We start from the raw sequence: 16,066 nt of genomic DNA, 5'->3' as shown, positions 1-16,066 counted from the left end.
TTCTTTGGGGCTAGATCCACAAAGGGACTGCCACATTAGGCATGTAACTCCAATATTTAGATACCACTGAGAACCTCAGAATCTCCTCTCAGTTGCTGCCTACTCTGGAGGCACCTAAATTCCCTAGGTGCCTAAGCTTCTGCTTGTGCATACTTACAAAACTACCCAAATCCTGATGAAGCTGAGCTGCTTGGTGACCTGGCTTGCACCTAAACCCCTGCGGGATTCTCAAGGTAGGTGTTCCCCTGCCTTTCTCACTTATGGATCCTGATCCAGTAGGCATGCTCTGAGCAGAGCATGGCTAACCCACACAAAAGGGGACTAACACACTGGGAAATAAAGAGAGAGAGCATTGGGTGCCCTAGTCTACCCAATAGCTTAGTGGTTAGGGCACTCAACTGGGATGTGGGGAACTGACTGATAGTAGTAGAACCTCTGTCACCCACCTCCCAGGTAAGCCCCCTAACCACCAGGCCAGAGGGTATGCAGGATTGGGGGAGGGTCTCTCTGCTGTTGGAGCTGTTCCACTTTATACCAGTAATTAAATATTCATTGGAGTAGGGACTTGGAGCTTCTATGTCCCAATTCAATGACCTAATCAGAAGGCAATAGGGTCACTCTCTCTCTCTCTCTCTGGCCCAATGGATATTTAATCATTTTTACAAATGGAACTGCTCCAACAGGAGAGATTGAAAGAAACCTACTCCAGTGCCTGGGTGATTAGTGCATTTTCCAGGGAGATGGGAGACCCAGGTTTAAGCCCTGGCTCCAAACCAGGGATTGGAAAAGAGGTGTCTTACATCACAGGAGGGAGGCCTCTACACTTAGCTATTAGCTAGTCAGGGGTGAGTCTCTCTTTAAGTGTCTGTATTTCCTTTGCTAGGGCATGGGCTACCTATGTGACTGACCTGGCTTAGGTGCCTAACTCCAGGAGAGGGTGACCAGATGTCTGGATAAAATCGAGACTGTCCCGATATTTAACCTTTTGTCCCATGTCCCGATCAATGTACAATCAGGACACCATTTGTCCAGATATTCAGGTAAGGAGGTGAGCGGGAAGGAGGCGATGACCCCATGGGTGCTCCGGGGCTGGAGCAACTGTGGGGAAAAATTGCAGCTAAGTTCCCCTCTTCTCACCTCCTTCTCCCCCTCTCCCCCCAGCACGCCGCATCCCCGCTCCTCCCCATCTCCAGCACTTCCCACAGCCCAATAGCTGTTTGGCAGCACTTAGCGCTTTCCAGGAGGGAGTGGGGAGGAGCGCATATGTGGCGCGCTCAGGGGAGGAGGTGGAGAAGAGGCAGGGCAGGGGCAGGGACTTGGGAGAAGGGGGTGGAATGGGGGTGGGGTGAGGGCGGTGCAGGGGCGGGAAGAGGCGGGCGATGGGCAAGCACCCACCTGGCAGAGGGGAAGTCGGCACCATAGGGGTGAGTGGCAGGTGGGGGGGGGTGTGTGAAGAGGCCAGCAGTGGGTAGAGCAATTTACTGAATCAGGGCCTAGAGCAAGAGTGACATAAATACAAAGTTATCTCTTTATCATTACTGCATGCAAGAGAACACAAATATCTTATTTATAATTCAAGTTCCAAAAAGAATTACATGACCCTCCAAGGACAATAGTGTGAAAAGGCTATATTACTACTAACGTGTCCAGGAAAGCTAAAATGACCCCCTAAAGATACCGGGGAGAGTATTCAGCACTGAAATTTTTAAAAGATCTCATTTTAAAATGTAACAAGTTTTTCTTATTTGAGTGCTGGTCCTTATGTGTATTCCACTATGGATACGCATGTGCTCCATGCACTTATAACTGGAGAATCCTGAAAGCAGTGTCTGATGGTCTGCACATGCACCCTTGTTCTCCTTGTGCCCCCAACCAAGGAGATAAAGGGCGGGGCAGACCAACCACCTCTCCAGTTCCTTATTACCACCACATGGCCCAGGACAGAACTTCCAGTGTAAGTGTAAGAGCTTTGTCTTCTTTATCTGTTTATCTGTAAATACTTATTTACAAATAGTTTTTAGAATTTTAGAGTTGTACCTGTTTTTCTTAGACTTTTTAGTTAGCTTCCCCATCCTGGGGAGCCCTCTCTCCCCGCATACCTCATGTTGGGTACTGGACTATGCCCAGGGCTCTAGGTTTTAGAATTTGTGCTTGTTGTCCATGCTCTTTCTCAGCCAATGATGACTATCAATGCTGCCTGTATTGCCTTGGGGAAGCCCACATCACGGCAAGGTGAAGTATCTGCCACTCATTCCCCAATCATACCCGTGAAGGGTGGAAACTTTGCCTTAAGAAGCACCTAATGGAAAAGGCCATGAGGGCACAGTCTGACCCAAGTCAGGGGACCCCCCTGTACATTGGCCTGACTCAGAAAGAAGTGTCCCTCCTGCCATAAGGTTCAAATCAAGAATGCGGGAGTCTATCCCCATAGATCCCTCACTGAGGTCTTGTCAGAAGGCAGAGAGCATTCTCATAAACATGAGAGTCAATCCTCTTCCAAATCCACTTTGAAGAAGTTGGATACAACCCTACCTAAAATGAGCAAGTGTTCAAGCTCAAGAATTTCCTACGTCTCAGGGGCATGACAAGAAAGTCCACAAATCTAGGGCTCCATCAGTACCTGACCATGATGATCCAGCAACCACAATGCCTCTGGTACCATCCAAGGATAAACTCCAGGACACAACATTATTAATAACAGTCAACCAGCAAGAACCTTGACTACTGATGGTACCAACTCTGTCTTGCACAACTGTTGCAAAGACTGTTACTATTCTGGCTCTGTCAGTCCAGAGTGGACAGGACCTCTCACACACCAGGGAGAGCTGAGTCTTACACTCCACCTGAGGATATTTTTGCTGTCATGGATTCTCAGTCTCCTCAGTCTCCTTTTTTATCAGGTCCTTCCCTCATGAGATAGATCCTTACTCCACTGGGAGATATGACTTATAGAAGGTGTCTGTCTCCCATTCCATCCTTCAGTTTATGATTTTCCTCCAGCAGGACCATGGGTACTGACCCTGAATATGCAACCAGCTTTTTCTTCATTGGGAGCCTCTGAACCACTTGAAGAACCTATGTTTCCTCCTCTGAGGCATGTTCCCCGACAAGCGATTTAGACTAGTTTGGAACCAACCTCCATCTCAACATCCACTTCAGAGCCATTGGTATCCCAAACCATGGGAACCATCACAATTTCCATTTGACTCATCTTACTGGCCATACTGGGGACTGTGGGACTCATTCCATCCCACACGGGGTTGATCAGCTAGCGAGTCTATCCATCCCTCCCCTCCAAGAGGTCAACCAGAGCTTCCTCCTGATCTCATTGAAGAGGAGGATTGTGTGCCGGATCCAGCAATTCTGCCAGTACTAACAAGATTGTCCTCTTCTCCAAAAGAAGCAGTGGAAGAAATTATCAAACAAAAAGGAGAATCCCTCTTGCATTGAGGACCAACATAGCAGGTGCCTCTACAGTACCAGGCAAAGGGTTTTTACTCAACTTATTTCCTAATACCCAAGAAGAAGGGCAGCTGGATACCCAAGCTTGATCTCTGCCATCTCACCCATTTTATTCGCAAACTGAAGTTTCACATGGTCACATAAACATCTATGATCCCATTCTTAGAAAAAGTCATGTGTTTTATAGCTCTCAACATGAAGGATGCACACTTTAACATGGACATTCACATGGACGTTCTCTCAGAATCATGGTAGGGCCTGACCACTTTCAATATACAATGCTCCCATTTGGACTTGCTACCACCCACAAGGTCTTTACCAAGGTATTTTCAGTAGTAGCAGCCCATATCAGGTGTGGTGGCTTCTCTGTCTTCCACTATCTCAGTGACTAGCTTCTTGTTGCCAAGACACATCAAGAAGCCTATGATTCAACTTCGTCAGATACTCCTATCTTCCCGGGGTCAGTGTGGACTCACAAAAATCTGTCCTCACTCCAAAGCAGACTTTAGACTTTATTGGAGTATCCCTAAATTCAATCACAGCAAGGGTTTATCTGCTGATGGACAGTATAGTGAGGCAGAGTGGCCTCCTCTGCACCCGGGGGGAAGAGACTACTACCTACCTGCCCCACTCCACTCACCATAAGTACTGGGGCGGGACGGGAAGTATAAAGGGAGGGCCTTGTAGCTCAGTTGGGCCTGGACCAGGGAAGGGAGTGGGTGTCTCTTCTAGGGATATGTACCACACTTCTAATAGAACCTCCAGTTACTTCCTATTTCCCCCCTATGAAATGTGCCAGGGTTTCCAGGTTTGCTGAAGATGACGCGGAATACATCAGCAGATGCCAAGAGTCTACTTGTATTGATGATGTGACAGAATGATGTATTCTAGTTTGCAAGTGCCAGTGGGTTTTATGGAGGGCAAAGAATATTCTATTTATTTTTAAATCTATGTTAAAAACATATTTCTATGCTGAATTATTCCCACGGTTCCCTTCAAGCCGCTCAATCCTGAAAGGCCCCTGTTTTCACAGAGTCCTGATTAGTCTCTGATACTTCAGTGAGTTATGCTATGTATCCCATTGATCAGAGTCTGCCTTTTTTTGAGTTCAGGGCAGCATCATGACCTCTGTGAAGAAGTTCATCATATTGTTATGGCAGGTGTCACCAGGTGGCACTGTTACACTAGTCTTCTGAGTTCTTTTTCTTTGTATGTGAGCAATTGTTCAGTCTTGGGAAAACATATTGTGTTTCTTTTTTGTTATGTCTAGTTCTGTGTAGAAACAGTGGTCCTTGAAGAGAGAGCAGTGTTAGCTGCTTTGTTCTCTGAATTAAATAATTTCTTGATGGAGAGTTGTCCCCAGGGAACCATGCACTGGAGTTGGGCTCAGACTTCTGAAAAAAGTGGTTGTCTGCATGCTGATTGACCACCTCTGTTCCAGAATTGGTGCAGGTGTGCAAATGGAACAAGTTACTCTTCAATTATACCCAAACTGCATCACAGCTAACTTGAAAGACCCTATACATCTGCTACTGTTTGGCAAAGGGGTGATGTTCGTGTCAAAATGGGACACTGGTTCAGAAGAAGGGGCAACAATATAATTCTGGCACAACCTCAATTTTCATGTTAGTTTTGTAGTTCACTTTTAATGATGCACTCTTTCTAGCTAAGAATGCTAAGTTAAATACCAGATATGGTTTAATAAGTTAATCAAGATTTTTTTTCTTTTAAGTTTAGAGCCAGCAAAGTAACCACTTTCTAGTCAACACAGATAATTTAACTTCAGCAAATGCACTAATACTGATAGTGTCAAACAAGAAACACTTCTTTGACAAGGACTGATAAGGAAATTATTTTTTTAAATGAAGCCAAAGGCAAATGGAATAAAGATAAAAGGACAATCAAACCTTTATAGCTTTTCTCTTTTTTCTTTGCTTTTTTTCTTTTTTCTTCTTTTTTTTTTTTTAAGTATCAGAAATCCATTGGATTAATTCAGAATTGATGGAACAGGCCCATTGAGGAATGAAGTTATCTGCAGTGTTCTTTATCAAATGAAACATTCTAAGAATGTAATTAAAAGCTTCACTTCTATCTATAACAACTACTACCTTCTACTGGACGAAGCTTTAATAACAAACAGCAGTTATTTAAACAAGTGGGGTTTTAGCAATGTAAGAAGGATATTTATCAATGTGATTTGTTTAGAGTCACAACTTGCCTAGTGTCTACAGATGTAGAAATCAGCATAGACTTTTTGTTTGTACTCTTTTGCATAATAATAATTTTAAAATATGACATTAAGGTAATAAGGACCATATTTCCCTAACTGAAAACAGGACACTGGATAAGTAGGATGCCAGGTGGCTCACCACGTGGGGCTGGCCCGAGCCAACATCACAGATGTCATGACTTTTTTGGCAGAACTGGGCATTTGTCCTGTTTGCTCTTGCCTGGATGTTCCTCCACCACCTCCTTAGGGCAAGAGTGAATGGAACAAATGCCCAGTTTTGCCAAAAAAGTCATGATGTCTGGCACAGAGTTTAAAAAGGGGACAGTCCTGGCTAAAATGGGACATATGGTCACCCTTCATTAAGTAAACCATGCTTACACAGTGTAGTTATGGTTTTAGATCTAGAAGTCCTATGTTTAATTCCAGCTTCTGACATCCACTCCAGGGCATTGTCTGACAAGAATTTAATGTGAATAAAAGGTGCTGGTTTGCCCTGGAGATTGAAGTCCTCCATTTTACCACAGAAAAGGGACAGAATGGGCTGTGACAGTTTGTGCACATGTGCTGCCCTAGAGTCACCTGTACCAGCTGGAAGTTAGGCTGACTATATTGCTGAGAAAGAGGAGAGCATGAGAACTGAGATCTAATATATGCACCCAAGAGGAGATTTGCCTTTTTATTCTTAGAATGTGAAATCCTCAAATTCAATTTGTGTCACCTTTGATTTCACAGAGTAAATATGTCACAGTGCTACAAACAGCACACAGGAGTAGTCCCCTGGAGTTTAATGGATCAATGTGAGTGCGCAAAATTAAGCACCCGCTTAAGTGTTTGGAGGATCAGGGACAATAATCTGCAATTCTCAAAATAAAAGTCCAAAAGACACAGGAAGAGCTGTGCAGATGTTTTCTTCAGCTTCAATTCAGCTAAATGTATATCCTTCAAGTTTCGCATTTAGAATAAACCAAAAGCTCAAACTGAAACCTTTGTGTTTACTTGCTTTCATGCTGAAACCAGTTTTGCATGATTTCAGCATATATCCACAAACTGACCAGGATTCTCTCAAACTGGGCTTAGATTCACACAAAATTAGATGGGTCTGAGCTGCATATTGTGACATGATCTTTCCAGAAGATCAGAGGGGTTTGGATCTGTGAATTTGGTTCAGCCTATTTATATTTATGAGAGAGAGGCCAACTGATCAACTATGTGCAAAGTTCAAAAATGTTCCGATCCAGGATTTTGGTTTGGTCCCTTCTGTACTCCAAACTGGGCCCCCAATTATCAAAAGGCTCATGAGCCTTGTGATACAGTGGAGCTGAGTTTCACATTTATAGTAAAAACAAAACAACCACTAGAAAAAAATTCTGGTCCGATTCTGGAAAAAAAAACTAGAGGTGCTTAACTTTATGCACATGAACAATGTCACTGACATTTAAGGGTCTACTTGCATATAAATCTAACCATAATTGTTTTCAAGTTTGGAACCTAAATTTCTTATATTAAGGTGTTGTCTAATGATAGTTTTACATGGCTTTACCAGTAAGTGCCCTGTTATATATGTCACCTCTCATTCAAGGGAATAGTTAAATACCTGGATTTTGTTAAGGAATTCCTATTACAGCAGTTTTATTTCACAAAAATTGCTTCTCCATCATAATTTTCTGGACTTCACTATTTTCTGAACTACACTTAAATATATCATTGCTATCAGTGGTATATTGACTGGAAAATGTTTGATTTTACTCTCCCCTACTTAATAAGATTGAAGGCTTAAATGTTTGTTAAGAGGAAAGACTAATTTTGGCTGCCTGTGCCAAACCCTAATTAAATAATATGAGTTAAAAGCTCAACTTGTATAAATGCCAAGAGTTAAGCTTAAATTCTTCAGACATCAAGCCTATAATAACAGTCTTCTCAAAAGACCTAATCCTGCAAGTCATTGCATGTGTAGGGACAGCCTCACCCTTATAGAGCTCTGTTGCTTTCACTGGGATTCGGGAAGGGCTCGGAAGTCTGTCCTCAAGCAACATGTTGCAGGATGGTGCCTAACTTCAGAAATATTTCAAAAAGAAAGATGTATGAAATATTTAAAATAAAAGTGGTATATTCTCAACTCCTCTAATCACCTAACTCCAGTTGGGGAGAAACAATGGCAGGTAGTAGTTGCAGCAAAGTTCTGGGAATCAGGAATTCAGGGTTGCGTTGACTTGGCTACTGACTTGATGTGCAACTTTAAGCAAGCCCTGTAAACCTCTTGCCTTTATTTTTTTCCAGTTGTCAAACAGGAATAATAATATCTACCTCCTTCACAGAGGCTTTTTGATGATGGTGACATGCTAGGAATATTAAATGAGTACTTAGCATTATTATTATTAAACTTTAGTATTTTAATACCTTTATTTATTTTAATAGCAAACAAAAGCGTAAAACTTTGTTAAGTGTACGACACATCAGTTTTGGCCAACAAGAAGCGTGAGCACTTAATTAGGCACTTTTGGTTCAAAATAGATTCAATATCTTTTCTTATATATGTGTACTATACTTTTAATATGAAATTTTGATCCATTTTTATTTCACCAGTGTACCGTGTTATGGTACATTAATTACAGTTGACTAGTTATGCATGAAATAACCTTTACAAATATAGGAAGTACATAAATTATTCTGGAAAAGATTTTAATCTTTCACTAAAAGTCTACCTCAGAGTCTTCCTCAGGTCATCATCAATGAAATATGTCTTTATGAATCCATTCTTAAAACTGATAACATGCTTGCAGTGAGGTTCTGAGAGTAGGCAACAGCCAATTAAGTTTTACTGTAGCAGCACAAATTCATATGTTTCACTATGGCTAGTAAACAATGAAGCATCACTGGTTGATGTGCTATGTCAGACTTCTATGTCAGGGATTATGACAGTATTAAACTATGTCGAATAAAAATATATATAATCCTCTTATGATACCAGGATTTTCTTGGTGATCACACAGATCTTTGGTTTCTCAAGAAGACACTCACTAGAAACTATCAGGGAACTGAAAAATACACAGGAAGACTTTCTGGGGGAATATCTTCAACATAGAACATTCTACACACTCAAATTCCTTCTGAAATTTCAGTTGGATGTAATATTCTTCAGTTTTCTTATTATTATTACACAGATCAAAGTGTTCATTGCAAACAATGTATTAATTGTATTGGGGATTTTTTGTTTGTGAACTATCTGGAAAGAGATCATGATTTTACGAAGTTTGTTTCAATTTCAATGTATATTTTTTATGAACTTATTTGAGCTCTAGATTGTTTCTGAACCATTAATTGTTAAGTATTCAGTCAATTATCTGATATTTTCAATTTGCTGTTAAACCTTCATCACAGGTCTCCTAAATCACCTGATAGCTGAGCTTGGCTAAACAAATATTGGCTCTGATCCATGTTACTGTTCACAAAAAGTACATAACAAATGACTAAATAAATAACTCTTTCAAGCCCCTCCTATAACCCAAACACCCAGAACCATTATATTCCCAAAATAAGTTGTAGTGGAAAATCAAGGTGACAAAAGACCCATCGTCTACCAATTCCGACTAGGCTCCCTTTTGCACAGGATATCATGTAATGTGCCCGGAGCATGCATGAAATACTGAACTCCACTATAGCAAGCAATAATCATCAGAGGAGAGCTGAGGAAGTCAAGATGACACAGGAAGCTGATCAGTACCACTTCTTAAAGAACCAAGCAATAGCAACTGTTTTCTTTAAATGTCCTAAGAGATGCACTGAGGATGAAATTCAATGTATGCAAGGGGCCAGCACAATGCCTATGCACCACTTATGGTCCAGTTAAGTCTTATTAGGAAGGTTTAAGTAGGAATCAAGTGTGAATAGGCTTTTTGCTGGTCCTCTGAATGGAGATGAATTTCACCCTGAGAGAAAAAGTGGTAAAGGGAGAGATAGGTTTATTTTATGTTTGGCTACTTGAACCTAGAGTGACCAGACAGCAAGTGTGAAAAATCGGGACGGGGGTGGGGGATAGAAGCCTATATAAGAAAAAGACCCAAAAATCGGGACTGTCCCTATAAAATCGGGACATCTGGTCACCCTACTTGAACCTCTCTTCTTGGATATCTTGAGCTGGTCTATTTAAGTGCCATGCTCACTTGGTGCCATTTTTAGAAGGCGCTCTTGAGGGAGGATCGTGAGATATAGAAAGAGGAAGAAAAAAATGTGAACAAAAGGATTGTTACTGGGATTGAGAGGCAACAAACAAATAATTCCAGTAATAAAAATGTCTTTGAAAAGCCAGCAATTCTTAGTGTATTTTATGTGCAAGAGGGGGGAATTTTAGAATGGTTGCAGTTCATTTATATACTTCCCAGTCTTTTCATCGCTGTTGCTCATGATAAGCACTTCCCTCCACTGCAGTTGTTCCTCATCACAATTCTTTATTATCTTTTCTCCTTTTATGGTTTTATACTTTAAATTGCTCTAAGTCTGCTGGTAAAGGAAAATACCTCAATATGTAACAGATACACCAGTGCACCTTGGGCTGAATGTTTTATCGACTCACATGTCATCACACTCTTCACAATCACATGTTCCGTCCTCCTACACATGTGGTGCACAGCTGAAGCATCCTGGCACTGCTCTTACTTATCGTGTGAACTTGGGAGATTCTTGGGTTCAAAACTACAAAAAAAAAATATATTGACCTTGTTTTAAGTTGTGCTACATTTAATAGATGCAAAAGCAAAAAAGATCAATGAGGAAGCATGGATGATGCAAGAAATAATATTTTCCATGTCTTCAGTATGCACTATTCCAATAGCAGTAGAAACTGGATGGGACATTGGTAACCAAGAGTCTGCATCCCTCAGCACTAGGGCTTTTATCCTGGAAGTATCAATGTTTATTGAAATGATAGCATTGTAGCATTAAATATTGCATCTGGTATGGTCAGACTGCAGTTCTTTAATAATAGGACTTAGTATTTAAGTAGCCCTTTTCATTCAGTTACCTTCAGTTACACTTTACAAGGGTGGAATCATTATCTCTATTTTGTCACTCAGGAAAATTTAGGTACAGAGGACTTAAATGACTTGCCCAAGGAATATCTTAAACATTGTCTGAGGGACAGCAAAATACTCATGACCTCTGAGACAGAAGCTTCCACAAGTTAATGCAGGATTGCTGAACAATCGGTCAGTGGCAGTGCCTTTAATCAACACATTCTAAATGTCCTTTCATTCTTGGAGACACTGAGGAGAGCATGCATGGATTCGCGAGACTGAAATAAATCTCTAGCCTCTGCAGCTCATTGTGTGTCCTACTTAATACACCAGGAAGTTCCAACACACAGCTGGGCATAAACATGAAGAGCTTGTGCCCCACACACATAGCCACACAGGACAGATCATGCACAGGGCCTGGTAATTGACCAATGTTATTTTTTATCCGGGCATTCCTCTTTCACCCTAGTCATACTGGCAGGATTAAACTTGCCCAGTGTATTAAATTCAATACATTTTGCCCCCCTTTGGTTAATGTAACAAACACAAGCTGCCAGCTGTTCCTTTTCTTTTTCTCATCATCTTGAACTTTATCGGCCATAACAGAAAATATGTCTGCTGGTTTTATGTTGACTGGCCGCATTTCTCTAGCACATCTGTCCATTCATTGGGTTTATATGGATGACTTGCATTGTCTGTTGGCTGGCTTTAATTTTAATTTTAGATCTGGCAATTCCAAAACATTTCGTCTTGTTATATTTTCAAGATAATCTTCCCTGTGTAAAGGAAATGCTTGTTTTTAATACAAATCTACTTGGTTCAGCAGGATGTTTCTTGCTCTTTCTCCGTTCTTGCTTCATAAAATGGGACAAAACATAGGAGATGCTAAGAACCAATTGGCCACAATGGGGATTCCCAGGGGTCAACACCTTCCAGGATGTGGTGTAGTAACATATATTCATATGGAATTTACATCTCATCCTGAAAGCTCCCACCACTTTCTATGAGGATGCTTGTGGCAGTCCGCAGTGTTCAGTATTAATGGTAAATAACAATAAATATTGATAAATAATATAAATGATGTATTTATTTATTATTATTTGTATTGTTCCGAGAACCCACTCCTGGACGTGGACCCCATTGTGGTAGGTGCTGTACAGACACGGACCAAAAAGAAGGGCCTTGCCCTAAAGAGCTTATAACTGAAAAAAGTCTTTGATGGAGTCAGCCCTTAGACTGATATGCTATACTATATATAGCTATATAACTATATAGACTGATCATTTCACATACATATACGTCTACTGAAATGCAGGTGTTTCTGGGGTGAAGCATGGAGGCTGTTCACCAAGCTGATTTGCAAAGGTTTCCTAGGTAGTAAGTGTTTGCAGGATCATGCCTGGAATTAGAAGACAAAGTGAAGAGGAAGACTTATCAAACTGAAATTGCTGCGAATACTTAGGTAGGGTTGTGAACAGATGTCAGGGGATCATGGCCAAACTCCCTTTCCCAGATTGCAAAATGGGAGGAGAATCCTGGTTAGATCTGACTTGATGGGAGGAGGGTTCTGGGCTGATTCTGGGATGGAAAAGGTGTTGGAATATGGGAAATGTTGAGAACAACTGGGGTAGGCAAGCTGAATTACCCAAATTGGAATGTGGATAGGACATGGAGATTAACTTGCAAAATATGCTTTCTTTATTCATAATTCTCTCTCTATTCCCTTTTTATCGTGTACATTTATTGCTGTTTGATGATGTTTTCCTATAGCAGTGTACTTTTTCAAAATACAAGGCAATGAGTCATACTGCACAAATGAGAGATTGGTGGTACATTCTGGTTTTTGAATGATTCCAGATTACTGGGTGTATCCTCCCATCACTCACGTTAACAAATATATATTGGGATGGCAGGAATGGACCAAGGACCCATATATCAAGGGAACTATGGCCACCCAGTGGTCATTCAGTATTACTTTACTTGGCAAATGCCTGAAGGATTCATGGAATCATAGAAAGTGTAGGGCTGGAACCGGGGCAGCTCCAGGCCTCAGCATGCCAAGCGTGTGCTTGGGGCAGGATGCCACGGGGGGCGCTCTGCTGGTCACCGGGAGGGTGGCAGGCGGCTCCGGCGGACCTCCCACAGGCGTGCCTGCGGAGGGTCCACTGGTCCCGCGGCTTCGGTGGAGCATCCCCAGGCACGTCTGCGGGAGGTCCACCGGAGCCGCAGGACCGGCGACCGGCAGAGCGCCCCCCCGCGGCATGACGCCGTGCTTGGGGCAGCGAAATGGCTAGAGCCGCCCCTGGCTGGAACGGATCTCAATAGGTCATCTTGTCTGGTCCCCTGCACTCAAGGCAGGACTACGTAATAACTAGACCATTCCTGACAGATGTTTGTCTAACCAGTTCTTAAAAACCTCAAGATTCCACAGCCTCTGTGCAATGTATTACTATTTTATAACGGTATTAGACAGTACTTTTTCTTGGGCAGGAAGGGGGTTAATACAAATTATCTGAAACTGTATGATCTGGTGATTATAAATATGCCTAACCTGAAGGTGTATGGTATAAAATGTTTGCAAGAAAACCTGAGACCACAACGACTCCCACAGCAGGAGATGAGCATGCATGCAGAATGTTAGGCTATTTGTGGTGGAGCTTTTGAAAAAGCTCAGCTCAGTCCAACATTAAGCATTTTTTAAAACTACCGGGTATTCTTTTTCTGTCCTCTTTTGCACAAGGATGATCAGTATACTGGGCTACATATTAAAACTCAAGGCTTCAAGGTTTAAGCCAATCTCTCACTATTAGAGATCAGCATGAAGGTGGGGCAGATTATCCCACGCATAGGCCTACTGCACCTTCCTCTAAAGGATCTTGTGACTCTCAGAGACAGGGTGCTGGACTAGACAGACCACAGGTCTGATCCACTACAGCAGTGCCTATGTTCCTGCATACATGAATCCCAGATTTAAAATGAGCTGAATTCTTTTTTTATCTGAGTAGGGATGATGTAAACCACATTTATTGGCGTCCTAGAAGATTTCACCTTTAAGTTTCTCTTGACACATTCCTTCCCCGTAGCTGCACGTGTAGATACGGTGTCTGAGAAAACAGTCTGAATTTGCTTGATCGGTTGCAGTTGCATTTTTTTTCCTGTTAATACCCCCATTCACATGAATTAGAGTTCCTCCCCCAAACACTTGTATGCGTAAAAGTAGATGTTAGTGGAAAAGTAAATAGAAAAGATTGTCTGGTGGACACATGATTCATATTTCAGAACCCTGTTTGCTAATAATTATCTCAATTCAACCAGCTCCTGATTTGACATGAAACCAGCCAAAATTTAGTGATTTTGGTTAAACTTCACTCATAGTGTTAGGGTCATTTGCACTCACAACACAAAGCAAAATTTGAAAAGTACAAACCAACAAGGGCCAAAACAAGTAATGGTCATACAAACCGGAGCCAAGCAAAAATGCTGAAATTTTCCCTGCTCTAGTAATTACAGTTTATTCAGATTTTAAATGGGCTTACGTTGCACAATTTTCCAGTCAAAACAAGGCTACTGAAGGGGTAAGTCCTTTTGTCTGCCTGCAGAACCACACCCTTTAGACTTAAAAATAGTAATTTTATATTCTTTATGGCCAATTCTCACTGCAAGGGTTGCTCTTGCTTTGAATATGGTAAAATGAAAACTCTGCAAAAAATATACATGAATTGACATGGTAGAGAGTTCCTGAATGACGTGTACTATGATAAATACCTCACCAATCTGGCCAATAGCTAGAGATGGGTTTGAACCAAACTGTCTGAATGCAAACACATGCATACTTTATGTTAATTTCAAATCCAAACCCAGCTCTAGCTGTGAATTTCGCAAATGAACCCTGTTTTTATAATTGGCAGAACCAAAACTTCAGATCCAAATATCTCAAATTTCAAAATCTAGTTGTGTATTTTGTGGGTTGGGCCCATCTCTTTTTGTGGAGATGTTTTCAAAGTTTTTTTCCATAAGAAAGGTTTATTAATGGTCATGAGATTTTTAACATCTGTCTCTTCAAAAAATATTTTAATATACCTTTCAGATAACCTCTTTTGAATTGCACCAGTCATTTGCTCTGACAGCAGTGACCTGCTATGTGGCCATATCTGATCATTCGCAGACCACGTTAAACAACAGGCTGCCCATGACTTCAGCTGATATTTTAGCTAACATAATTTCTATGGGTATGTAATATAACGTTAAGGATCAGAGAACAAAATGACCCCAAGATTCTCTCTTCAGCTTGTAATGTAATTTGAGTTTAGCAGTTATAAAATAAGAGCTAAGGAGCCTGTAGTATAGATTATAATAGGGTTCACTTAGGGTTAATAGTAACATTAATTAATGTAATACTACAGAAATTTTACCAGTGTGCATATGGGAACAAGTGTTTAACAGCCAGATACTGAGAGTGAAGTCTAATGTTTCCAAGAGAATAATTTTTTGTGATGGTACCAGACTCAGGCAAAATGCTTTAATCAATGTTGATTTAGCAATTTCAACCTTAACTCACAATCTCCAAATAGCAACAGCAATATTTATTTAGACTTAAATAGACATCAGTAGAGCTGGTAAAAAAAAATAGGAATTTTTCACCAAAAGTTCACCCATTTTGATCAGTTCTAGAGATAAATTATAAAGACAGATTCCAAATAGTTCATATTTTAGATATTTCTGATATGACATGAAATATGACTGTACATTTTTAAAGTTCACCTCTACCCTGATATAATGCTGTCCTCATGAGCCAAAAAAACTTACCGTGTTATGGGTGAAACTGCATTATATCAACCTTGCTTTAAAAAAAAAATTGGACATATATCTATCTCCTAGAACTGGAAGGGACCATGAAAGGTCATTGAGTCCAGCCCCCTGCCTTCACTAGCAGGACCAAGTACTGATTTTTGCCCCAGATTCCTAAGTGGCCCCCTCAAGGATTGAACTCACAACCTTGGGTTTAGCAGGCCAATACTCAAACCACTGGTGGGGCAGGGCTGAGCAGTGTGGCTGCATCCAGCCAACCCTGGAGCTGCAGCTGCTTTGGAGGCTGGGGGAGAGCAGCATGACCAGAAGTGGAGAGACTCTGGCTCCGCCTCTTCCCTTCTGTCTCCGCTGGCTGTGCTGCCTCTCCTTGCTCCTTCTGTTGGGGGGAGGGGCTGTGTCCCACCTCTATGCCTCTATACACATTCATAAGCCAACAGCCCTTCTCTTGTGTTCCCTTTTTTACTAAAAAAATTTGACTTGTGAATGAGTATATACGGTATACTGCTCAATGCATTCCTTTATCAAAATTAAGGGGTCAGATTTTGTTCTCAGATAT

The sequence above is a fragment of the Mauremys reevesii genome, linkage group 3 (genome assembly GCF_016161935.1).
Source record: "Mauremys reevesii isolate NIE-2019 linkage group 3, ASM1616193v1, whole genome shotgun sequence".
Classification (NCBI taxonomy): domain Eukaryota; kingdom Metazoa; phylum Chordata; order Testudines; family Geoemydidae; genus Mauremys; species Mauremys reevesii.
The sequence above is the reverse complement of the archived record's forward strand: the minus strand, read 5'-3'. Positions refer to the sequence as shown.